Source organism: Pristiophorus japonicus, unplaced genomic scaffold (genome assembly GCF_044704955.1).
Source record: "Pristiophorus japonicus isolate sPriJap1 unplaced genomic scaffold, sPriJap1.hap1 HAP1_SCAFFOLD_136, whole genome shotgun sequence".
Taxonomy (NCBI): Eukaryota; Metazoa; Chordata; class Chondrichthyes; family Pristiophoridae; genus Pristiophorus; species Pristiophorus japonicus.
This window is the reverse complement of record NW_027251029.1, coordinates 93,654-119,393: the sequence shown is the minus strand read 5'-3', so window position 1 is coordinate 119,393 and position 25,740 is coordinate 93,654. Positions and strand designations below refer to the sequence as shown.

The 25,740-nt window shown below is 46.8% G+C and overlaps 2 non-coding genes across 2 annotated transcripts; one reads left to right on the top strand and one right to left on the bottom strand.

The window, feature by feature from the left end:
* Window positions 1-18,781: 18,781 nt before the first annotated feature.
* On the bottom strand, window positions 18,782-18,853 carry trnaw-cca (transfer RNA tryptophan (anticodon CCA)). Its single transcript has one exon. It is a non-coding gene; the product is annotated as a tRNA-Trp (tRNA).
* A 6,227-nt stretch (window positions 18,854-25,080) lies between these two features.
* Window positions 25,081-25,153, top strand: trnav-uac (transfer RNA valine (anticodon UAC)). The gene has a single exon. It is a non-coding gene; the product is annotated as a tRNA-Val (tRNA).
* The last annotated feature ends 587 nt before the right edge of the window (window positions 25,154-25,740 follow it).

Genomic DNA, 25,740 nt, shown 5'->3' with positions numbered 1-25,740 from the left:
GGAACTGCCAGGATCGTCTTGAATGGTGGACCAGGTAAGAGGGGCCGAATGGCCTACTCTGGCCCCTAATCCTTACATGCTTATTATCTTATGACATTTCACAGGAGATCAAACTCGCCCCTGAGCATGCATGAGGAGAAAGCTCCAGAAAATAATCCCACCCGGTGAGCTTTCACGTGTGAGGCGAACGTGTTAACCGTTACACTGCGGAAACATCTCCACTTTCAGCACCAGGTCAGACGGAAGTGTTAAGCGAGCAGGTGGACTACAAAATCCCACTTTTTAGGCGTTGGTCGTGGTGTCAAACAATGAGTTTCACTTAATGATTAAAAACAGGAAGTGTCAGAAGTGTGATGTGAACCCACACCTCCAGAGGAGACTGCGACCTAAACACAGAACCTTGGACCGCTCCGCCATCCTGACTATTTAGGGCAATATGTGGCCAACTGCAGGTTTATTTTGAACTTTTGTGTCCTGTCACATGAAATAAATAAGGGCAGCAGGCGTATCTCTGCCTGACATCGGGGAAACAGTGAGACAGACCTTGGAGCAAGGGTCTGGTTATTGCCAAACAGCAAAGAAAATATAAATTCCCGAATTACCCTGAAGAACAGTGACCTCGACGTGATCTGGGGTCAGACACGCTACCGTTGCGCTTCGAGGTCGATACAGCACATCGGAAATGTTTGACGATATGAATGTTTCACAATACAAGGGGCTTTAAAATCCCCGCCCATTCCCACCGGGTGTCAGAAGCAGCGCTCACCTGCCAGTCACCGTATGTTTTTTTGTTCAACTTTTGTGTTGCTTTCACGGGATTGCATCATTAATTAACCCGTCACCTTCTTTTGCACAATGAAAGAAATGCCAACTGAGGCAGAGTCGATACTTCAACCATTTTTTTCTGTGCTTTGCATAGAACATAGAAACATAAAAACATAGAAAAAAGGTGCAGGATTAGGCCATTCGGCCCTTCGAGCCTGCACCACCATTCAATATGATCATGACTGATCATTCACCTCAGTACTCCTTTCCTGCTTTCTCTCCATACCCTTAATACCTTTAGCAGTAATGGCAACATTTAACTCCCTTTTGAATGTATCAAACGAATTGGCCTCAACAACTTTCTGTATCCTCTAAGAATTCCAGTAATTAAATGTCCACGATGGTCAGATGTTCGACCCCAGTCAATGAACGACACTCAACACAGTTGTACAATGACAGATAGTCCCAGTAATACAGATTCAGTCCGGTCAGATATTGCAGTCTGCCCAGTGCCTCTCAGTTCTCACAACTCTATTGTGAGAGCGAATCCCAGTAAGAAACAAACTTTAGAGAGCTTTTAGTGCCGAGGGCAGGTGCAAGTATACAAAGTGTTCCAACAACAGCAATAACTTCATCATTTGCGTGTCTGCAGAGTACAGAGTTACGGTTTCTGTTAAAGGAACGGCATAAATGAGCAGTGGGAATTTGGCTAATGTGGACTTCCGATTTATTGAAATTATGTCACTGCCCCTGTCATTTAATGGTCATCACTACATTATCAGATACAGAACAAGGCCAAACATGGATCACACACAGAGTTACACAACGTCAATGACTATAATCACTGACCAGGAAGAGCAGTGACTGCAAGGATCACGTAGAATATTTTATCAATGATGGAAAATGTCGCAGGCATTGTCATGTATTCAACCAGCATTGTAACCCATGTATAAACTGACCTAAGTTGTACACCGTGAGGACACTGACCACTAGGTGGGAAACACTCCTAACCTGGACCTTCAGGTATAAAAGGGGAAGCTCCACCCACCTTCATCACTTGAGTGCTATGGAATAAAGGACAGGTCACAGACTGACCTTCTCTCAAGCATAAGCCTTGTGTGCATTTATACTGTGAAGTAAGGACGTATCAATGGCGACAAGAAACTGGGATTTAAACCACGCGAGCATGGCCACTAGCAGAACAGACGAGAGGTACTATGTTAAGGAATGGTTGGGACAGAGATTCAACATTGTTAAAGCAGCACACAGTTCTCCAGGCAGACAAGGGCAGTCAGGCATGCCCCAACATGTTGTCGAACCCAGAGGGGGAGTTCGACAGAGACAATGGCAAGCTAAACAGCGATTCACGCCATTGCAAGGGACAATGCGGCCAGTAATGGGGCCATCAACACCTGTTAATGGTGCACTCAAGGACAATAACAGGGGCAGTCAGGGACGATCGACTGGCAAGGGACCTTTTGTTTTAAACCGTAACTCATGCTGGAGGCGTGGAGGCATACATTCAGCCGGAGTTTGCAGAGATGAGCAAAATGCCTGCAGAAATTGCAGAAATGGACACTGGGGGAAATCGCTGGAAGCTGAAGTTCAGTGAGTTCATGTGGAGCACGTATACAGTTCATACACCAGGACGCCACCAATAATGATGAAAGTGCTCCTCAATGGCATCCCAGTATCAATGGAGTTAGACACGAGTGCCAGCCAGTCCCTGATGGGTATCAAACAGTTCAAAAAGTTGTGGGCATCCAAGGCCAGGAGGCCAAAATTATCGCCGATTGACGCACAGCTACGGACTTACACCAAGGAGATCATTCCGGTTCTTGGCAGCGCCACGGTAGTCGTGACCCACAAAGATTCAGAGAACAGGTTGCCACTCTGGATTGTCCCATGGGACGGTCCCGCACTACTGGGGAGGAGTTGGCTTGCTGTCATGAACTGGAAATGGGGCGATGTCAATGCAATTTCCTCTGTGGAGCGAGTATCATGCTCACAGGTCCTGGACAAATTTGACTCATTATTTCAACCCGGCATTGGCACTTTCATGGGGGCCAAGGTAGTGATTCACATAAACCCGGACGCCAGACCAGTACACCACTAGGCCAGAGCGGTGCCGTACGTGATGCGGAAAAAGATAGAAGGTGAATTGGACCGCCTCCTGAGGGAAGGCATCATCTCGCCAGTCGAATTCAGTGACTGGGCGAGCCCGATTGTGCCGGTGCTCAAGGCGGATGGGTCGGTCAGGATATGTGGCGATTACAAGGCCACCATCAATCGAGTGTCACTCCAAGACTAGTACCCACTACCGAGAGCGGAGGACCTCTTTGCGACGCTATCCAGTGGCAAACTTTTTTCAAAATTGGACCTGACCTCAGCTTACATGACCCAGGAGCTGGCAAGTGAGTCGAAGAAGCTGACCACCTTCACGACACACAAGGGGTTGTTTGAGTACAACAGATGTCCGTTCGGGATTCGCTCGGTCGCCGCGCTCTTCCAACGAAATATGGAAAACCTCCTCAAGTCGATCCAGGGATGGTGGTTTTTCAGGACGACATCCTCATTACGGGTTACGATACTGAAGAACACCTCCACAACCTGGAGGAGGTGCGACGCAGACTGGACCGGGAAGGTCTGCGCCTGAAAACTGTGAAGTGCGTCTTCCTAGCTCCAGAGGTAGAATTCCTGGGGATGAGGGTAGCAGCAGACGGGATCAGCCCAACTGCATCCAAGGCGGAATCGATCCGGAGAGCACCCAGACCCCGTAACATGACGGAACTGCGTTCGTTCCTGGGGCTCCTGAATTATTTTGGCAACTTTCTTCCCAAATTGAGCACGCTGCTGGAGCCGCTGCACGTGCTCCTATGCAAAGGTCGTGAATGGGTCTGGAGGGACAGCCAGGAAAGGGCTTTTAATAGAGCACGCAATTTGTTATGTTCCAACAATCTGTTAACGCTATATGACCCATGTAAGAAACTTATGTTAACGTGCGATCTGTCGTCCTATGGTGTCGGGTGTGTGTTGCAGCATGTCAATGCTAAGGGTCAGTTACAGCCGGTAGCTTATGCCTCCAGAAGTCTATCCCAGGCAGAAAGGGGCTACGGGATGGTCGAAAAGGAAGTGCTCGCATGTGTATATGTGGTAAAGAAAATGCACCAGTACCTGTTTGGCAGGAAATTTGAGCTGGAGACTGATCACAAACCCCTAACGTCCCTTTTGGCCGACAACAAGGCTATAAATGCAAACGCATCGGTCCGCATACAGAGGTGGCACTCACGTTAGCTGCATATGACTACACAATTCGGCACAGACCGGGCACTGAAAACTGCGCTGATGCACTCAGCAGGCTCCCACTAGCCACCACTGAGGGGGCTACCGAGCATGGTGCTGAGATGGTCATGGCTGTTGAAGCTTTCGGAAGCGAAGGCTCACAAGTGACAGCCCGTCAGATTAAAGTCTGGACAAATAGAGACCCGCTATTGTCTCTAGTCAAGAAATGTGTCCTGAATGGGGACTGGGCAGCCACGTACAGGGCATGCCCTGAGGAATTTAAACCATTGCACAGGGGCAGGGATGAACGCTCGATTCAAGCCGATTGCCTACTGTGGGGAAACCGCGTAGTCATGCCCCAGATGGGCAGAGAGGTGTTCATCAGAGAACTCCACAATGGGCACCCGGGCATTGTCACGATGAAGGCAATTGCCAGGTCACACGTTTGGTGGCCAGGGATAGACGCAGATCTGGAACTTTGTGTTCGCAGGTGCAACACATGTGCCCAGCTGGGCCATGCGCCCAGGGAAGCCCTCCTTAGCCACTGGCCAAGCCTTGGTCACGCATCCATGTGGACTACGCAGGTCCTTTCATGGGGAAAATGTTTTTGTTTGTAGTAGACGCCTACTCCAAATGATCGAGTGTGATATTTTAAATTCAAGCACATCCTCTGCCACGGTAGAAAGTCTACGGGCAATGTTCGCCGCCCACAGTCTAGCGGACATCTTGGTCAGTGACAATGGCCCGTGCTTCACAAGCACTGAATTCCAGGACTTCTTGGCAGGCAATGGAATTAACCATGTTAGAACGGCACTGTTCAAGCCGGCCTCAAACAGCCAGGCAGAACGAGCAGTGCAGATAATCATACAGGGGATGCTCAGATTCCAAGGGGGTTCCCTACAAACCCGCTTATCACGCCTCCTGTTGGCCTATAGATCCCGACCACACTCGCTCACAGGGGTTCCACCCGCAGAGCTACTGACGAAAAGGACGCTCAATACCCGATTATCCCTTATACACCCCACCATGAAAGAAATTACATAGAAACATAGAACATAGAAAATAGGTGCAGGAGCAGGCCATTCAGCCCTTCTAGCCTGCACCGCCATTCAATGAGTTCATGGCTGAACATGAAACTTCAGTACCCTCTTCCTGCTTTCTCGCCATAACCCTTGATCCCCCGAGTAGTAAGGACTTCATCTAACTCCCTTTTGAATATATTTAGTGAATTGGCCTCAACTACTTTCTGTGGTAGAGAATTCCACAGGTTCACCACTCTCTGGGTGAAGAAGTTTCTCCTCATCTCGGTCCTAAATGGCTTACCCCTTATCCTCAGACTGTGACCCCTGGTTCTGGACTTCCCCAACATTGGGAACATTCTTTCTGCATCTAACCTGTCTAAACCCGTCAGAATTTTAAACGTTTCTCTGAGGTCCCCTCTCATTCTTCTGAACTCCAGTGAATACAAGCCCAATTGATCCAATCTTTCTTGATAGGTCAGTCCCGCCATCCCGGGAATCAGTCTGGTGAACCTTTGCTGCACTCCCTCAATAGCAAGAATGTCCTTCCTCAAGTTAGGAGACCAAAACTGTACACAATACTCCAGGTGTGGCCTCACCAAGGCCCTGTACAACTGTAGCAACACCTCCCTGCCCCTGTATTCAAATCCCCTCGCTATGAAGGCCAACATGCCATTTGCTTTCTTAACCGCCTGCTGTACCTGCATGCCAACCTTCAATGACTGATGTACCATGACACCCAGGTCTCGTTGCACCTTCCCTTTTCCTAATCTGTCACCATTCAGATAATAGTCTGTCTCTCTGTTTTTACCACCAAAGTGGATAACCTCACATTTATCCACATTATACTTCATCTGCCATGCATTTGCCCACTCACCTAACCTATCCAAGTCACTCTGCAGCCTAATAGCATCCTCCTCGCAGCTCACACTGCCACCCAACTTAGTATCATCCGCAAATTTGGAGATACTGCATTTAATCCCCTCGTCTAAATCATTAATGTACAATGTAAACAGCTGGGGCCCCAGCACAGAACCTTGCGGCACTCCACTAGTCACTGCCTGCCATTCTGAAAAGTACCCGTTTACTCCTACTCTTTGCTTCCTGTCTGACAACCAGTTCTCAATCCACGTCAGCACACTACCCCCAATCCCATGTGCTTTAACTTTGCACATTAATCTCTTGTGTGGGACCTTGTCGAAAGCCTTCTGAAAGTCCAAATATACCACATCAACTGGTTCTCCTTTGTCCACTTTACTGGAAACATCCTCAAAAAATTCCAGAAGATTTGTCAAGCATGATTTCCCTTTCACAAATCCATGCTGACTTGGACCTATCATGTCACCATTTTCCAGATGCACTGCTATGACATCCTTAATAATTGATTCCATCATTTTACCCACTACTGAGGTCAGGCTGACCGGTCTATAATTCCCTGTTTTCTCTCTCCCTCCTTTTTTAAAAAGTGGGGTTACATTGGCTACCCTCCACTCCATAGGAACTGATCCAGAGTCAATGGAATGTTGGAAAATGACTGTCAATGCATCCGCTATTTCCAAGGCCACCTCCTTAAGTACTCTAGGATGCAGGCCATCAGGCCCTGGGGATTTATCTGCCTTCAATCCCATCAATTTCCCCAACACAATTTCCCGACTAATAAAGATTTCCCTCAGTTCCTCTTCCTTACTAGACCCTCTGACCCCTTTTATATCCGGAAGGTTGTTTGTATCCTCCTTAGTGAATACCGAACCAAAGTACTTGTTCAATTGATCCGCCATTTCTTTGTTCCCCGTTATGACTTCCCCTGATTCTGACTGCAGGGGACCTACGTTTGTCTTCACCAACCTTTTTCTCTTTACATACCTATAGAAACTTTTGCAATCCGCCTTAATGTTCCCTGCAAGCTTCTTCTCGTACTCCATTTTCCCTGTCCTAATCAAACCCTTTGTCCTCCTCTGCTGAGTTCTAAATTTCTCCCAGTCCCCAGGTTCGCTGCTATTTCTGGCCAATTTGTATGCCACTTCCTTGGCTTTAATACTATCCCTGATTTCCCTAGATAGCCACGGTTGAGCCACCTTCCCCTTTTTATTTTTACGCCAGACAGGAATGTACAATTGTTGTACTTCATCCATGCGGTCTCTAAATGTCTGCCATTGCCCATCCACAGTCAACCCCCTAAGTATCATTCGCCAATCTATCCTAGCCAATTCTCGCCTCATACCTTCAAAGTTACCCTTCTTTAAGTTCTGGACCATGGTCTCTGAAATTACTGTTTCATTCTCCATCCTAATGCAGAATTCCACCATATTATGGTCACTCTTCCCCAAGGGGCCTCGCACAATGAGATTGCTAATTAATCCTCTCTCATTACACAACACCCAGTCTAAGATGGCCTCCCCCCTAGTTGGTTCCTCAACATATTGGTCTAGAAAACCATCCCTTATGCACTCCAGGAAATCCTCCTCCACCGTATTGCTTCCAGTTTGGCTAGCCCAATCTATGTGCATATTAAAGTCACCCATTATAACTGCTACACCTTTATTGCATGCACCCCTAATTTCCTGTTTGATGCCCTCCCCAACATCCCTATTACTATTTGGAGGTCTGTACACAACTCCTACTAACGTTTTTTGCCCTTTGGTGTTCTGCAGCTCTACCCATATAGATTCCACATCATCCAAGCTAATGTCTTTCCTAACTATTGCATTAATCTCCTCTTTAACCAGCAATGCTACCCCACCTCCTTTTCCTTTTATTCTATCCTTCCTGAATGTTGAATACCCCTGAATGTTGAGTTCCCAGCCCTGATCATCCTGGAGCCACGTCTCCGTAATCCCAATCACATCATATTTATTAACATCTATTTGCACAATTAATTCATCCACCTTATTGCGGATACTCCTTGCATTAAGACACAAAGCCTTCAGGCTTGTTTTATTAACACCCTTTGTCCTTTTAGAATTTTGCTGTACAGTGGCCCTTTTTGTTCTTTGCCTTGGGTTTCTCTGCCCTACACTTTTCCTCATCTCCTTTCTGTCTTTTGCTTTTGGCTCCTTTTTGTTTCCCTCTGTCTCCCTGCATTGGTTCCCATCCCCCTGCCATATTAGTTTAAATCCTCCCCAACAGCACTAGCAAACACTCCCCCGAGGACATTGGTTCCAGTCCTGCCCAGGTGCAGACCGTCCGGTTTGTACTGGTCCCACCTCCCCCAGAACCGGTCCCAATGCCCCAGGAATTTGAATCCCTCCCTGCTGCACCACTGCTCAAGCCACGTATTCATCTGCGCTATCCTGCGATTCCTACTCTGACTATCACGTGGCACTGGTAGCAATCCCGAGATTACTACTTTTGAGGTCCTACTTTTTAATTTAGCTCCTAGCTCCTTAAATTCGTTTCGTAGGACCTCATCCCTTTTTTTGCCTATGTCGTTGGTACCAATGTGCACCACGACAACTGGCTGTTCTCCCTCCCATTTCAGAATGTCCTGCACCCGCTCCGAGACATCCTTGACCCTTGCACCAGGGAGGCAACATACCATCCTGGAGTCTCGGTTGCGGCCGCAGAAACGCCTATCTATTCCCCTCACAATTGAATCCCCTATCACTATCGCTCTCCCACTCTTTTTCTTGCCCTCCTGTGCAGCAGAGCCAGCCACGGTGCCATGAACTTGGCTGCTGCTGCCCTCCCCTGATGAGTCATTCCCCTCAACAGCACCCAAAGCGGTGTATCTGTTTTGCAGGGGGATGACCGCAGGGGACCCCTGCACTACCTTCCTTGCTCTACTCTTCCTGCTGGTCTTCCATTCCCTATCTGGCTGTGGACCCTTTCCCTGCGGTAAGACCAACTCACTACACGTGATACTCACGTCATTCTCAGCATCGTGGATGCTCCAGAGTGAATCCACCCTCAGCTCCAATTCCGTAACGCGGACCGTCAGGAGCTGGAGGCGGATACACTTCCCGCACACATAGTCGTCAGGGACACCGGAAGCGTCCCTGAGTTCCCACATGGTACAGGATTGTCGAGAGCAGGCGCCAGTCACAATATTACTACCATGACAGGAATGTGAGGGGATGATGTATTGATGTAAATGATCCTGTTTTTGTCCTCAACTACGCTGCAGGGCCCAAATGGCTCGCAGGCACTGTGGTTGCCAGAGAGGGAAATAGGTTTCTGGTAGTTAAACTTACCAATGGACAAATCTGCCGCAAACATGTGGATCAAACAAAAAGGAGGTTCAGCAACCCCATAGAAGAAGCAGAGGAAGAGAACGATTTAGAGTTCACTCCACCACAGGTGACCGAACACCGGAACCAAAGGGAGGAGAGCCCAGTCACTGTGGGCAGTCCGGACAGGCCTGAGCACTGCAAAGAGCAGATGCTCAGGCCAGCGCCCAACAACTGGAGCCCCAACTCAGGCGCTCTACAAGGGAGCGTAAACCACCAGAGAGACCCAACCTGTGATCCCAATAAGACTTTGGGGTAGGAGGTGATGTCATGTATTCAACCAGCATTGTAACCCATGTATAAACTGACCTTATTTGTACACCGTGAGAACACTGACCACGAGGTGGGAGATACTCCTAACCTGGACCTTCAGGTATAAAAGGGGAAGCTCCACCCACCTTCATCACTTGCGTGCGAAGGAATAAAGGACAGGTCACAGACTGACCTTCTCTCAAGCATGGGCCTCGTGTGTATTTATACTGTGTAGTAAGGACGTATCAGGCATTTTCTGTGTTAAGCGATGCTGCCTCTTCATGCTTTAGGCAATCTCTCTGAATTAAACTCTGAAATATTCCCGGAGCCTTTCAATTATACCCTGTGGGCTCCCCACTGGGACAGTCAAGATGCAACAGAGTTGAAATTAGTTTCAGTTGTTTGAACAATCACATTACGGCCGCTGATTTGAGTCCCTCATGACACAGAATATGTTTAAATGCAAAATTCCGAAATTGAAGCTAAACGTCCCAAAACTGGAAAATGTTGATCAGACTTATTATGTAATGTAATTGGAAACGATGCTCTCTCTCCAATGGCCGTGTTCCTTCAAACACAATCAGACGCATTGTATAGATTGTATATTGTTCTGATGAATGTTTTGCACTCTTCTGTGTTAATTCAGTGATTACTTTCCAAATGTTAGCTGAGTCTCTCGGGTCTGCTCTACTTCACTACGGTATGCGGCTGCCTACTATAACTCTGGATATGTAATTCTCAATTAAAGTGCAGTGCTCATTTTACTGTCGAACACTCATTTGTTCTAACTTAGAGTCAGCAATGAGTAAGGATCCATTTTTCCACAGCACCTCAAACAAATACAGCATGTCAAATCAATTAATGAAACACCTCGAACTAATAAAATAAGGTGCAATTTTCCCTCATAGTATAAATCTTAAATGTACGGTTTCATTCTGGTTAATCTGCGATATACGCCTTCAAAGGCAATGGGAAAACATCGCCAGGGTGCAAAATAATTTGTTCTGGGCTCTGCATGTTTGTAATGTAGACAAATTTGCTGCTGATACAAAGATATGGTGGAATAGCAAGTTGTGAGGAGGACGCAAACAATCTGCAAAGCGATATAGATAGGGTCAGTGAGTGAGCAAAAAATTGGCAGCTGCAGTATAATGTGGGAAATATGAGGTTATTCGCTTTGGTCGGTAAAACAAAAAAAGCTAATAATTACTTAAATGGGGAGAGATTACAAAATGCTGTGGAGCAGAGGGATCTGGGAGTCCTTTTACAGAAGAACATAAGAAATAGGACCAGGAGTAGGCCATACGGCCCCTCGAGCCTGCTCCGCCATTCAATAAGATCATGGCTTATCCGATCATGGACTCAGCTCCACTTCACTGCCCGCTCCCCATAACCCCTTCTCCCCTTATCATTTAAAAAGCTGTCAATTTCTCTCTTAAATTTATTCAATGTCCCAGCTTCCACAGCTCACTGAGGCAGCGAATTCCACAGTTTTACAACCCTCTGAGAGAAGAAATTTCTCCTCATCTCAGTTTTAAATGGGTGGCCCCTTATTCTAAGATCATGCCCTCTAGTTCTAGTCTCCCCATCAGTGGAAACATCCTCTCTGCATCCACCTTCTCAAGCCCCCTAATAATCTTACACGTTTCGATAAGATCACCTCTCATTCTTCTGAATTCCAATGAGTAGAGGCCCAACCTACTCAACCTTTCCTTATAAGTCAACCCCCTCAGCTCCAGAATCAAACTAGTGAACCTTCTCTGAACTGCCTCCAAAGCAAGTATAGCCTTTCGTAAATATGGAAAACAAAACTGCATGCAGTATTACAGGTGTGGCCTCACCAATACGTTATACAGCTGTCGCAGGACTTCCCTGCTTTTATACTCCATCCCCTTTGCAATAAAGGCCAAGATACCATTGGCCTTCCTGATCACAAAAAGTTAGCATGCAGATACAGCAAGTAATTAGGAAGGCAAATGGAAAATTAGCCTTTATTTCAAGGGGAATGGAATATAAAAGTACGGAAGTCCTGCTACAACTGGACAGAGCACAGGTGAAACCACACCTGGAGTACTGCGTACAGTTTTGCTCTCCTCATTTCAGGAGGGAAAAACTTACATTGGGGGCATTTCACAGAAGGTTCACAAGGTTGTCTTATGAAGAATGGTTGAACAGGTTGGGATCTACCTATTGGAGATTAGCAGAGTGAGAGATGATATCTTTGAATGGTGTAAGATTCTGAGGGGCTAGACAGGGTAGATGCAGAGAGGATGTTTCCCCTCGTGGGGGAATCTAGAACGAGGGGACATAGTTTCAGAATAAGGGGTTGCCCATTTAAAATGGGGATGAGGAGGAATTTCTTCCCTCAGAGGGGCGTGAATCTTTGTATTTCTACCCCTGAGAGCTGTGAAGGCTCGGTCATTGAATATATTTAAGGTGGAGGTAGACAGATTTTTGAACGATATGGGAGTCAAGGGTTAGGTGGAGATGGTAGGGAAGTGGAGCTGAGGCCAAGATCAGATCAGCCATGAACTCACTGAATAGTGGAACAGGCTCGAGGGGCTAAATGGCCTCCTCCTGTTCCTGTGGTCCCTCTGTGTAAGGTCTGGGAAACACACGGTGGTGATCTTTGGAAACTTCAACTAAATGGTGTTGTTTTAAAGGGGATGCAGAAACAGAGTGACCGAGAGATTTACACACAGCAATATTTGAAGGTGGGTAGACAAGTTGATAAGGTTACTAAAAAAGAATACAGGACCCTTGGCTTTATAACGTGAAATAGATTACACCGGTGAGGATCTTACACCAAAGCTTTATAAATCCCTGCTTAGGCCTCAGTTGGATCCTGTTTACAGTTCTGGGCACCATAATTTAGGAAGGATATCGAGGATTTGGAGAGAACATAAGAAATATATAAGAAACATTTTCTGTTGTTATTGAAAACACAAACACAGGTATTCATTGAAATCCAATCTGTAGTTGGCCACACACAGATTGAAGAGAGCCAGGGAGACCGACAGAATCGGGAAACACCGGGAAATGGACAAGAGATATTGACAAGGACTAAAACCGCTTTGAGACCAGACAATTGCGGGAACCCCTGTGGTTAATGAAAGGGCTTTGGGTGGTTGATTTCCTGACACACTTGTAATGTGGGGAAAGATGTGCCCAAATCACCCCCAAATGGAACTCAACTCTTTCAGAAGCAAGAGAGTGTGTAACCTGGGTTTATAACATAAAGTAATGGGGTCCTTAACGATTAAAGCCCATTATTAATTCACTCACACACTTCAATTATGTTTATGAAATGAATTGATGGAAACTTCAAGAACTGAACTTTAATGAGTTAAGGAACTTTAATCATTGATAAAGTTTTATCCCCTATCTGATTTTACACACACTGTATTTTAGGAGAGTGAGTTAAAATGCCCATCGCTCATGATACAAGGAACCTGGGGCTACTTTTAAAAAAATGTATTCCACAGAAAAATATTCTCCAAAACAATGTTTCTGTCCGTGCTCAAACCGAGGATATTTCACATGTGTGGCGAACGTGATAACCGTTATACGACGGAAACCTCTGCTAACACCTCGAAAAAAAGCATCCTGCAGCTCTGCCTCACTTCCCAGAAGCAGATCAAAGCCACAAACAAACCAATCGATTATTCCCACTTCCCCACCTCCACAGATACTGCCCGACCTGCTGAGTGTTTCCAGCATTTTCTGGGGATGATGTGCGTCGCTTTCAATCTTTGAAATTTCACCAAGCAAAGAAACGGTCAATCGAACTGACCCTGTAAGCACTTTGTTCGCGTTTATTCACAGGAATATCTGCAGTCGGGAGCAGAAAAGGAATTAAAACCGAATACCGTCTTCGGGACAATCAGAATACTTCGTCACAGACAAGGCACCGGAAGGCTGGAAGGTAGATCACACCGGTTGTGGGAGAGCTGGTTGGCAGTGACATGGAAGTGTCTGCAGTGTGCGGGACCAGACTGATTCCATACATCCACACTGAATGTCCACCCTTTATTTGGGAAAAGTACAACTGAGAGTGGACAAGTTCCATCCCGGTAGGAGCAATCTAAAGGTTTAACTGACTGACACCCTGGTTTTGGATGTCGTGCAGTGTGCACTTGCGTCAGTCTCTGTGACGCAATGGTTTAGCGCGTTGGGCTATTAACCTAAATTTGGTGGTTCAAGCCCACCCAGAAGCGAAGTTTTTAACAGTGTTTTCCCTGAGGATTCGGTGCTGCACGGTTCCAGTTTGTCATTGCGCATTTTGACTGCACAAACATATTCTGCAAACATTACCAGCTGTGCTGTTATCCAGTGAGTTCCCACTCCAATACTTTTATGAGCATTCAGTTCAAGTGTAGAGTTTGAGTGTATACAGAACTGTACAGTGATATCAGAAAATTTTACAAGGTTGTGGGACATTGTGTTTTGTTAATATTGAACCACATATATGAATCAATCCATTTTTTACAATATTTAATTGAGCAAGTTTTCAAAATGTTTCCACCCAATTTTGAACCAGGAACTTTTGGCGTGTGAGGCAAATGTGACAACCACTACACTACGGAAACACTGCATTTGAAGTAATGTTAGGTACATAACCAGAGCTTTAACCTACACAGCTGGACTATACTTCAGGAGCTGGTTTTACGAGAATAGAAAGACGGTGCTATATTTAGGAAGGCTGTGAGTGTGGTAGGAATTGATCCAGTGTTTCCCAGACTTTACACATAGGAACAGGAGCTGGCTATTTAGCAGCGAGAGGTTAGGATCTGGAATGTACTGGAGGCAGACTCAATCTTATCTTTCAAACAGGAGTTGGATAAGTGTCTGAAGGAATAACAATTGCAGGCCTCAGGGGAAAGAGCGGTGGAGTGGGACTCACTGAGAGTCGGCACGGGCTCGACGGGCCGAATGGCCTTCCGTGCTGTAACCATTCCATGATTCTATAAGTTAGTGGCACATTTCATAGTGTGGGTGGAAGCAGAACATTGCAAAGGGACATTGATTGAGTCGGCAAAACAAGATGCATCTGATTCAGGAGATTCGGGGGGTGTGGAAATTCGGGAGTTTAATGAATTTGAAAGGAACATTGTTGTTTTGTGCAGTTTTGGTCAGAGAAATGTTTGTGAAAGGAATTTTTTGCACAGAGGAATGCAGCATTTAATCTTCTGCCTTAACACTTCTTTCTGTGTGTCGGGGTCACATTTCTTTTCGATGTCATTCTTCCAGAATTGCTGTTTCACAATAACCAGACCCTTGCTCTAAAGTCAGTCGCACTGTTTCCCCAGTCTCCTGTTGAGGTTACCAGCAATGAACATTTTGAATCAGATCCCTAAAGCACAGTGTGTAAAATGGGACATTTTTAACAATTAACGTGGGGCTCACACCTCTGAATCCAAGATTAAGATTCTCATGCTCGACCGATTGACCTCGCCGGGCTTCTGCCAAATGCACCTTTTTGTCGCTGATTGCAGCCAGGCGCCTGTTGGCTCCGCCCCAGATGTTTAAACTTGCTGTCGAGGAAAATGCCAGGATCCTCTTGAATGGTGGACCAGGCTCGAGGGGCCGAAAGGCCTACTCCGGCTCCGAATCCTTACATGTTTATGATCTTATAACCTTTCACAGGAGAACAAACTCGCCCCTGAGCATGCATGAGGAGAAAGCTCCAGAAAATATTACCACCCGGTGAGCTTTCGCTTGTAAGTTTCAAGTCCTGACCCTGCAGTACAGACTCAGACGAGGCACATGCTGAAGTCAAGGTCACTCTGGACCTGCACCTTTATTTCACAGCTCTCAAGTGCCACACTTGCCTGAGACCTGCCTTTATACACCTGTGTGGAACAGGTATGCAGTGTCTCCTGCAAGTGCACCCCTGGTGCTAACGTATGCTTGTGGTTACAGGTCATATCTAGTTACAGTCATGTATAGCATGGTAAGATACAGTTATATACAGTAGTGTGAGATACCTGACATCACCCTCCCCCTAGGTCTTATTGTCTTTATAGATTCAGACTCTCAGGTGGTCTATGCTCTCGCGTAGAGCGTCTTAGTTGTGGTTCAGTTGTTTGCCTTGGTGCCTGTTTTTCGTTCAGTGTGATTGCTGGTATCTCGCCTGGGCTGTCTGTTGAGACTGCCCTTTCCTCAGGTTGTTCCCTCTCTCTGTCCACCAGGTGTGGTGTGAGTTCCATACTGTAGTCTGCCTCTCGTCCTGCAGTATTGTTGGTGAATCTACTTTTTACTTGGACTGCATGCCTCCGACAGGTTTGGCGATTGTCCATTTGTACAACCAGTAGCCTGTTTTCTTCCTTGCCTGTTACTGTCCCTGCACGTCATTTGGGACCCCTGCCATAGTTTAGCACAAGCACTTTGTCCCCTATCTCATTCCACCTCCTCCTCAAATTTAGGTCATGGTACTCAGTTAGCTTCCGGCGCTTAGCCTCAAAAATTTCATGCATGTCTGGGAGGATTAACAAGAGCCTGGTCTTTAAGGTTCATTTCATCAATATTTGCGCGGGGGGAACCCCAGTCAACGAATGTGGACGAGATGTGTATGCCAGCAGCAGTCGCGACAGGCGGCTCTGCAACGTGGGACCTTGGATTCTGAGCATGCCTTGTTCAATGATCTGCACTGCTTGCTCCGCCTGGCCATTGGAGGCCGGCTTGAACGGTGCCGTCTTAACGTGATTTATGCCGTGGTCAACTATAAAATCTTGAAATTTTGCGCGAGTGAAGCACGGACCATTATCACTGACCAATATGTCAGGAATTCCATGAATTGCAAACATGGTTCTCAGGCTCTCCACAGTGGTGGAGGTGGTGCTCGAATTTAAAATGGTGAAATCGATCCATTTTGAAAATGCATCAACGGCTACAAGGGACATTTTACCAATGAATGGGCCCGCATAGTCTACATGCACCCGCGAACACGGTTTTTGTGGGCCAGGGCCAGGGGCTTAGGCGGGGCCTCCCTGGGGGCATTACTGAGTTGGGCACAAATGATGGACCGACGGATGCAGAGCTCCAAGTCCGCATCAATGCCAGGCCACCAGACGTGGGATCTGGCTATGGCCTTCGTTAGGACGATCCCCGGGTGCTCGCGGTGGAGCTCTCGGACAAACGCCTCTCAGCCTTGCAAGGGCATAACTACTCGGCTGCCCCATATCAGGCAGTCTGCCTGTAGTGATAGTTCATGCATGCGCCTATGGAAAGGTTTGATCTCCTCGGGGCAGGCATCGCGGGTCTCTGCCCAGTCACCAGTTAAAACGCATCTTTTGACGAAGGATAACGTGGAGTCGCTGGTCGTCCAGGCTCTGATTTGGTGAGACATCATGTGCGAACCTGTGGATTCAAAGGCACTGATTGCCATGACCATCTCACAGTCCTGTTCGTCCGAACCTTCCGTGGTCGCCAGGGGTAGCTTGCTAAGCGCGTCGGCACAGTTGTTTGTGCCTGGTCTGTGCATTATTGTGTAGTCGTAAGACACCAGCATGAGTGCCCACCGCTGAATGCGCGCCGAGGCTTTGGCGTTTATTGCCTTGCACTCAGATAGCAGGGACGTGAGGGGTTTGTGGTTGGTTTCTAACCCGAACTTGGCCACGAAAAGGTATTGGTGCATCTTTTTGACACTGTACACGCACGCGAGCGCCTCCTTCTCAACCATATCGTACCCGCACGCCGCCAGCGAAAGTGACCTGGAGGCATAAGCAATGGGTTGTAATTTACCCGCATCATTAACATGCTGTAAAATGCACCCGACCCTTTACACTGACGCATCAATGTAAGTATTAACTTTTTACCTGGGTCAAAAAAGGCTAAAACACTGTTGGAACATAGAAGATTGAGTTCTTTATTGAAGGCGCGTTCTTGGGCGTCCCCCCAAAACCATTCACACCCCTTTCTAAGTAGCACGTGGAGAGGCTCCAGCAGCGTGCTCAAGTTCTGCAGAAAGATCCCAAAGTAATTGAATAGCCCGAGAAAGGCGGGCAGTTCCGAGATATTCCAGGGCCTGGGTGCCAGACGAATTGCGTCAGTTTTTGATTCTGTTGGGCAGATTCCATCAGCGGCAATCCTTCTGCCCAAAATTTCTACCTCAGGCGCGAGAAACAGACACTTGGATTTCTTAACTCTTAGGCCTACTCGATCCAATCGACTTAGTACTTCCTGCAAATTGCGGAGATGGCAGTCGGTGTCCCTGCCCGTGATGAGTATGTCATCTTGAAACACAACCGTCCCCAGGATGGACTTGAGCAGACTCTCCATGTTGCGCTGGAATATAGCAGCTGCCGACCTGATGCCGAATGGGCATCGATTGTACATAAAAAGTCCTCGATGTGTGTTGATGGTGGTGAGTAGCTGAGACTCTTCGGTCAGTTCTTGCGTAATATACGCAGATGCAAGATCTAGTTTCGAGAAATGTTTTCCTCCAGCCAACGTGGCAAGTAGGTCCTCTGCTCTGGGCAGCGGGTATTGGTCCTGTCGGGAGATTCTGTTTTTGGTAGGCTTGTAATCCCCACAGAAGTGTACGGATCCATCAGGCTTCATGACGGGGATGATGGGACTTGACCAGTCGCTAAATTCCACGGATGAGATAATGCCTTCCCGCAGGTCCAGTTCGTGTTCAATCTTTTCCCTCATCACATAAGGCACAGCTCTAGCCTTGTGATGGACCGGTCTGGCATGCTGTGTGATGTAGATTTTAACATTAGCCCCTTTGAAGGTACCCACACCTGGCTGAAAGAGATGTTCAAAACGACTTAGAACTGCAGAGTGGTGTGAGATACATGACAGTAAGGTGAACGTGTGAACGGCCACACTGCGGAAACATCTCCAACTTCAGCACCAGGTCAGACGGAGATGCTGAGCGAGCAGGTGAACTGCAGGATCCCACTTTTTAGGAGCTGATCGTTGTGCCAATCAAATGAGTTTTGCTTAATGACTAAAAATAAAAGGTGCTAGAAGTGGGATTCAAATCCACACTTTCAGAGCAGACTGAACACAGCAGCTTAGACCGCTCGGCTGTCCTGACTATCCAGTGCTGTATATGGCCACCTGCAGGTTGATTTTGAACTTTTGTGTCTTGTCACAAGAAATAAATGAGGGCAACAGGTGTTTCTCTGACTGACACCGGGGAAACAGTGAGACAGACCTTGGAGCAAGGGTCTGGTTATTGCCAAACAGCAAAGAAAATATTAATTCCGGGATTTCCCAAAATGGCAGTGACCTCGACATGATTTGAACACGCAACCTTCTGATCTGGAGTCAGACGCGCTGCCGTTGCGCCACAAGGTCTACACAGGGAGATTGAGATGTTCCTCTATATGAAGATTCTGCAATACAAGGGGCTTTAAAATCCCTGCCCATTCCCACCAGGTATCAGAAGAAGCGCTCACCTGCCAGTCACCGTATGTTTTTTGTTTAACTTTTGTGTTGTTTTCACGGGAAAGCATCATTAATTAACCCGTCATCTTCTTTTGTACAATGAAAGAAATGCTGACTGAGGGACAGTCGATACTTCAATCATTTGTTCTGTGCTTTGCATGTTAACTGTTAAACCATATCCCTTTTTGCACACTGTGTTTTAGGAGTCTGGTTCAAAATCCTCATCGCTGGCGACACCAGGAATCTGGGGCAAATTTTGTCAAATTTAACAGCACCGGTTATTCCGACACGCCAAAGTTCCCCGGTGGATCCATTTTCTCTCGCTAAAAGTTATCTATTTATTGGTGAAATAAAGAGCAATTAAGGAATAAGGGAGTCCTTTTGCTAAGAGAATAAATAGAAAATAAAAACAGCAAATGCTGAAAGTCTCAGCAGGTCAGTTAGCATTTGCCAGGAGACGAGACTCGCCTCCGATTGTTCCCCGATAGGAAATTTATACATAATGTTCCCGCCCGGGATCAAACCGGTGATTTTTCACGTGGAAAGCAAACGTGATAAGCGATACACTACGGAAAGCTCTGGCACAGCACACCCAACAGAGGGGAGCTGACCAGTGAGCTCCCTCTGTGCTGATCACCACTGATTTTTAATGTGGAAGCAAGTCATCCTCGACTCCGGGGATTACCTAAGAAGAGAGGAGGATCAGGAATGTATAGGCTCACCTTAAACAACTTCTGTCCCACACTGAAAGTTCTCAATCCTTCTCCTCCGCTGCCCTTTACAGAAATGTCACAAATCACCCAGCCACCGTGTCCACTTCCACATCCTCACAGTGGGGCCACAGAGGCTCCTACCGTCTCCCCGCGATCAGCGAACTCAAAATTAAACCCGGAACACGTGTCCGGCAAAGGGCAGGAGAAGCGGGAGAGTGTGTAAGCTCGTTCTGTAACAGATAGTAGTGGGGTTATTAACGGCGATTACAGCAATCATTAATCCTCTCACACACCTCAATTATGTTTCTGCGATGAACTGATTGAGAATGGAAAGGATTAATGCTCGGGATCTTAATCGCTCGACCACCAGGGAACAGCTTCGATAATTTGTATCAATATAAAAATATATATTTATTTATGAACCTGAATATCAACGGCTAGCTGTCTAGACCTCATGGCACAACGGTCGTGAATCTAACTTTGAGTGAGAGAAATTATTCCACAGTGACACCCATTTCATCTTTTAAACACTAGAAACTGAGACAGGGGGAATAAATAGAGAAATAAAAGCACAGGGATACAGACAAGAGGAAGAGAGAAGGGAAAATACTGTCCCCATACAGAACTAATGCAGAAACCCCTCTGCTGCGCTCGGGGTGGCCACCCGCAGCCTGGATACACTAACGTCCCAACAGTTCATTGACTGTCGGAGTGGGACCGTGCGGCGCTTCAGAAGACAGGTCGAAAAAGCCAAGTCACTGATTCGGTCTCATTTGTTTCTCTAATCAAGAGTAGCCACACACAAAAACTTGCTTTTATAATGGCTATACATTACCATTATGATTGTCAAGCAGTTGGGTTGTTGATCGAAAAGCGTGACTTCAGCTGAGTCGAAGTTAAATGAAATTTGCGAGAAGTCTTGGGTTCCAATCCTGGACGAGTCCATTATTGTCCCGGCGAGTTTTGAAATTGCATAGAAATTTTGCAAAGAAGGAATTGCATTTCTGCAGTGCTTTCAGGAACTCATGTCGTCCCAAAGCGCTTTACAGCCGTTGAGTTATGTTTGAAGTGTTGTAGTGTGGGGAAAGATGTGCCCAAATCACCCCACACAAACCTCAACTCTTTGCGAAGGAGTTTGGTGCAAATAATCAGGTGCCTCAGGGAATGGGCTTTCTTTGAATGAGTTCGGCTTGTACCTGCATTCAAGCTTGAAATAGCAACTGGGCTTCCATCTCACGGGAGCAGCGTGTAGCGGTTAGCGAGAAGGTGACGAGGTTTGGGGTTGATGTGCGTCACTTTCAATCTTTGAAATTTCACCAAGCAAAGAAATGGTGAATCCAACTGTCCCTGCAAGCATTCAGTTCCTGTTTAATCACAGGAATATCCGCAGTCAGGAGCTGAAAAGGAATTAAAACCTAATACTGGCTTCGGGACAATCAGAATACTTCATCACAGACAAGGCACCGGAAGGCTGGAAGGTCGATCACACCGTTTGTGGGAGAGCTGGTTGGCGGTGACATGGAAGTGTCTGCAGTGTGCGGAACCAGACTGCTTCCACACATCCACAGTGAATGTCCCACCCTTTATTTGGGAAAAGTGCAACTGAGAGTGGACAAGTTCCAACTGGTCGGAGCAATCTGAAGTTTTAACTGACGGACACCCTGGATTGGGATGTCTTGCAGGGTACATTTGCGTCAGTCTCTGTGGCGCAATGGGTTAGCGTGTTCGGTTGTTAACCAAAAAATTGGTGGTTTCAGCCCCCTCAGGGACTTCAACTGTTTTCCCCGAGGATACTGTGCCGCACAGTTCCAGGTTGTCATTGTGTGCTTTGGTGTCACGAATATATTCAGCAAACATTGCCAGCTGTGCTGTTATCCAGTGAGTTCCCACTCCAATACTTTTATGAGCATTCAGTTCAAGTGTCGAGTTTGAGTGTATCCAGAACTGAACATAGATATCAGAAAATTTAACAAGGCTGTGGGACATTGTGCTTTGTTAATATTGAAACACTAATCTGAATAAATCCATTTTTTCTAATATTTAATTAAACGAGTTTTCAAAATGTTTCCGCCCAGTTTCGAACCAAAGATCATTTGCGAGTGAAGAAAATGTGACAACCACTACACTACGGAAGCACTGCAATTGAAGTGATGTTTGGAACATAACCAGAGCTTTAACCGACACAGCTGGCCTACACTTCAGGAGCTGGTTTTACGAGAATAGAAAGACGGTGCTATATTTAAGAAGTCTGTGAGTGTGGCAGGAACATAACCAGAGCTTTCACCTACACAGCTGGCCTACACTTCCGGAGCTGGTTTTATGAGAATAGAGTGATGGTGCTATATTTAGGAAGTCTGTGAGTGTGGCAGGAATTGATCTCGTGTTTCCCAGACTTTACACATAGGAACAGGAGATGACCATTTAGCAGCGAGTGGTTAGGATCTGGAATGCACGGATTGAAAGGGTGGTGGAGGCAGACTCAATCATATCTTTCAAACGGGAGTTGGATCAGTGTCTGAAGGAAAAACAATTGCAGGGCTACGTTAAAAGAGCGGGGGAGTGGGACTCGCTGAGAGTCGGCACGGGCTCGACGGGCCGAATGGCCTTCCGTGCTGTAACCATTCCATGATTCTATAAGTTAGCGGCACATTTCATAGTGTGGGTGGAAGCAGAACATTGCAAAGGGACATGGATTGAGTCGGCAAAACTAGAGGCATTTGATTCAGGAGATTCTGGTGAAGCGGAAATTCGGGAGTTTAATGACTTTGAAACGAACATTTTTGTTTTGTGCAGCTTCGGTCAGAGAAATGATTGTGAAAGGAATTTTTTGCAGAAAGGGATGCAGCATTTCATCTTCTGTCTTAACACTTCTTTCTGGGTGTCGGGTCACATTTCCTTTCGATGTTATTCTTCCAGAATGTATATTTTCTTTGGTGTTTCACAATAACCAGACCCTTGCTCTAAAGTCAGTCTCACTGTTTCCCCCAGTCTCCTGTTGATGTTACCAGCAATGAAAATTTTGAACCAGACCCCGAAAGCAGTGTGTAAAATGGTTTATGGTTTAAGAGTTAACTTGCAGAGCATAGATAAATTATCCAATTATGGACTCTCCTTCAGTTAGAATTTCTTTATTTGTGCAAAAGAAGATCATCGGTTAATTAATGATGTATTCCCGTGAAAGCAACATAAAATGTAGTTAAAAAGTAATCAACAAACTTGGTGTTTGAACCCGAGAATCTGAGATTAAAAATCTCACGCTGTATCAACTGAGCTCGCTGTGCTTCTGCTAAAGCAAACGTTTTTGTCACTGATTGCAGCCAGGCGCCTGTTGGCTCTGCCCCAGATGTTTAAACTTGATGTCGAAGAACTGCCAGGATCTTCTTGAATGGTGGACCAGCTCGAGGGGCCGAATGGCCTACTCTGGCTCCTAATCCTCACATGTTTATGATCATATGACCTTTCACAGGAGAACAATCTCGCCCTGAGCATGCATGAGGAGAAAGCTACAGCAAATATTCCCACCCGGTGAGCTTTCGCGTGTGAGGCGAACGTGTTAACCGCTACACTGCGGAAACATCGCCACTTTCAGCACCAGGTCAGACGGAAATGTTAAGCGAGCAGGTGAACTGCTGAATCCCACTTTTAAGGAGCTGGCCGTGGTGCCAAGCAAATGAGTTTTGCTGAATGACTAAAAATAAGAAAAGGGATTTGAAACCGCGCTTTAAGAGCAGACTGCAAACTGAACGCAGCACCTTCGACGGCTCGGCCATCCAGACTGTAAGTTCATTTAAATTTTGAACTTTTGTGTCTTGTTACATGAAGTAAATGAGGGCATCTGGCATATCTGTGCCTGACACCGGGGAAACAGAGAGACAAACCTTGGAGCAAGTGTCAGTGCAAATTGTCCATGTTTGGAAACATGAAGGTTCCTGAAACACAGTTTCATTTACGCTGCATTGGTGCAATGAAAGGGCTTTAAAATCCCCGGCCACTCCCACCGTGGGTTAGACAGCATCAGAAGCAGTGCCCACCTGTCACTCACCCTCTCACACCCGCTTTCATCACCTGCTGCCCGCGGACTGCAGCAAATCCAGTTCATCATCATCATAGGCAGTCCCTCGAAGCGAGGATGACTTGCTTCCTCGCCAAAAAAGGATGAGTTCACAGGTGTTGCAATATTCCAGGTCCTGAACTGTATGTTGAAGGGTGGAAGATATCTGTGCGTGGATTTTTTTAACATGTGATGGCCGTTGCACCCCAGCCATCACAAGGGCTTGACAGAGCGAGGCCTTGGTCCAGTGGCAAGGGTTAAATAAGACGACTGGAGACCAGCTCTGCTGCACGGACCCAGTGTGCACACATATCTCAGTGTGGGCTGGCCCGTGCTGCCCCTGGACCCCTGGCCCTGAACTCATGTCTCCCCTGGGCCCCGATCACATCCCTCCACAGTCTCTTGCCGCTCCTTCGCCCCGATCTCGCCGCTCCTGCTGTATCTGCCCACGCTCCAATCACCGACCTGGACCTTGATGACGTCACTCTTCGCTGCCGCCGCCCTCCTGCACCAGCTCGCGCTTCTCCCTGGAGTAGTCTCCCGGGACCTCCAAGCTGCTCCCAGGGCCGCTCGCCGTTCCTTTTATGGCCCCGACCTGCCGCTGCTGTTCTCCCGTTAGTGTATCCAGGCTGTGGGTGGCCACCCCGAGCGCAGCAGAGGGGTTTCTGCATTAGTTCTTGGTGGGGGCAGGATCTTTCCCCTTCTTTCTTCATCTTGTCGATATCCCTGTGCTTTTATTTCTCTATTTATTCCCCCTGTCTCAGTTTCTCGTGTTTAAAAGGGAACAAAAGATGAAATGGGTTTCATTGTGGAACAATTTACTTCACTCAACGTTAGATGCACTGCTGTTCGCCATGAGGTCGAGGTAGCTAGCCGTTAATATTCAGGTTCATATATAAATATATACAAATATATCTACATCTATCACAACTGTTCCCTGGTGGTCGAAGGGTTAAGATCCTGGTAACGATACTCGATCAATTCATCGCATAAAAATAATTGAGGTCTGTGAGACGATTAATAATTGCTGTAAGCACCATGAATACGAATACTTTCTGTGATAGACCGAGCTTACAGACTATCTGGCTTCTCTTGCCCTTTGCCGGGCACGTGTTCTGGGTTTAATTTTGTAAATTGAGCGAGTTCGCTGATCGCGGGGAGACGGTAGGAGCCTCTGTGGCACCACTGTGAGGATGTGGAAGTGAACACGGTGGCTGGGTGATCCGTGACATTTCTGTAAAGGGCAGCGGAGGAGAAGGATTGAGAACTTTCAGTGTGGGACAGAAGTTGTTTCAGGTGAGCCAACACATTCCCGATCAGCACAGAGGGAGCTCACTGGTCAGCTCCCCTCTGTTGGGTCTGGTATACCAGTGGTTTCTGTAGTGTAGTGGTTATCATGTTTGCTTTACACGCAAAAGGTCCCTGGTTCGATCCCAGGCAGAAACATTTTGTTGAAACTTGCCAAATGGGAACAATCGGAGGCGAGTTTAGTCTCCTGGCAAATGCTGCCTGATTTGCTGAGATTTCCAGAATTTGCTGTTTTTATTTGCTATTTATTCTCCTGGCAAAAGGGCTCCCTTATTCCTGAATTGCTCTTTATTTAACCAATAAATAGATAACTTTCAGTGAGAGAAAACGGATCCACTGGGGACCTTTCGCGTGTGAGGCCAACGTGATATCCGCTACACTGCAGCCCATCAAAGGGGAGAAACCACTGAATAGAAAGGATGAGCTCACAAATATCAGGGGCAGTGCAGTCTGGTCAACGTCAAACCCTCCTTTCTTATTCAGCAGAGGCATGAACGGGAGTCAGACGCCACAAAGTTTAATTAAAGGCACAAATACAAGCAACACTTCCAAATCTTTTCACTGTAAAATTATTTTACTTTATTTGAAATCCTACGGCGCTGAATCTGAAAATGAGCACCGTAGGATTTTATCTTCACTCTTGATTCTATTTTCTGTGCATGGTAGGAATAACCGGTGCTGTTAAATTTGACAAAAGTTGCCCCAGATTCCTGGTGTCATCAGCA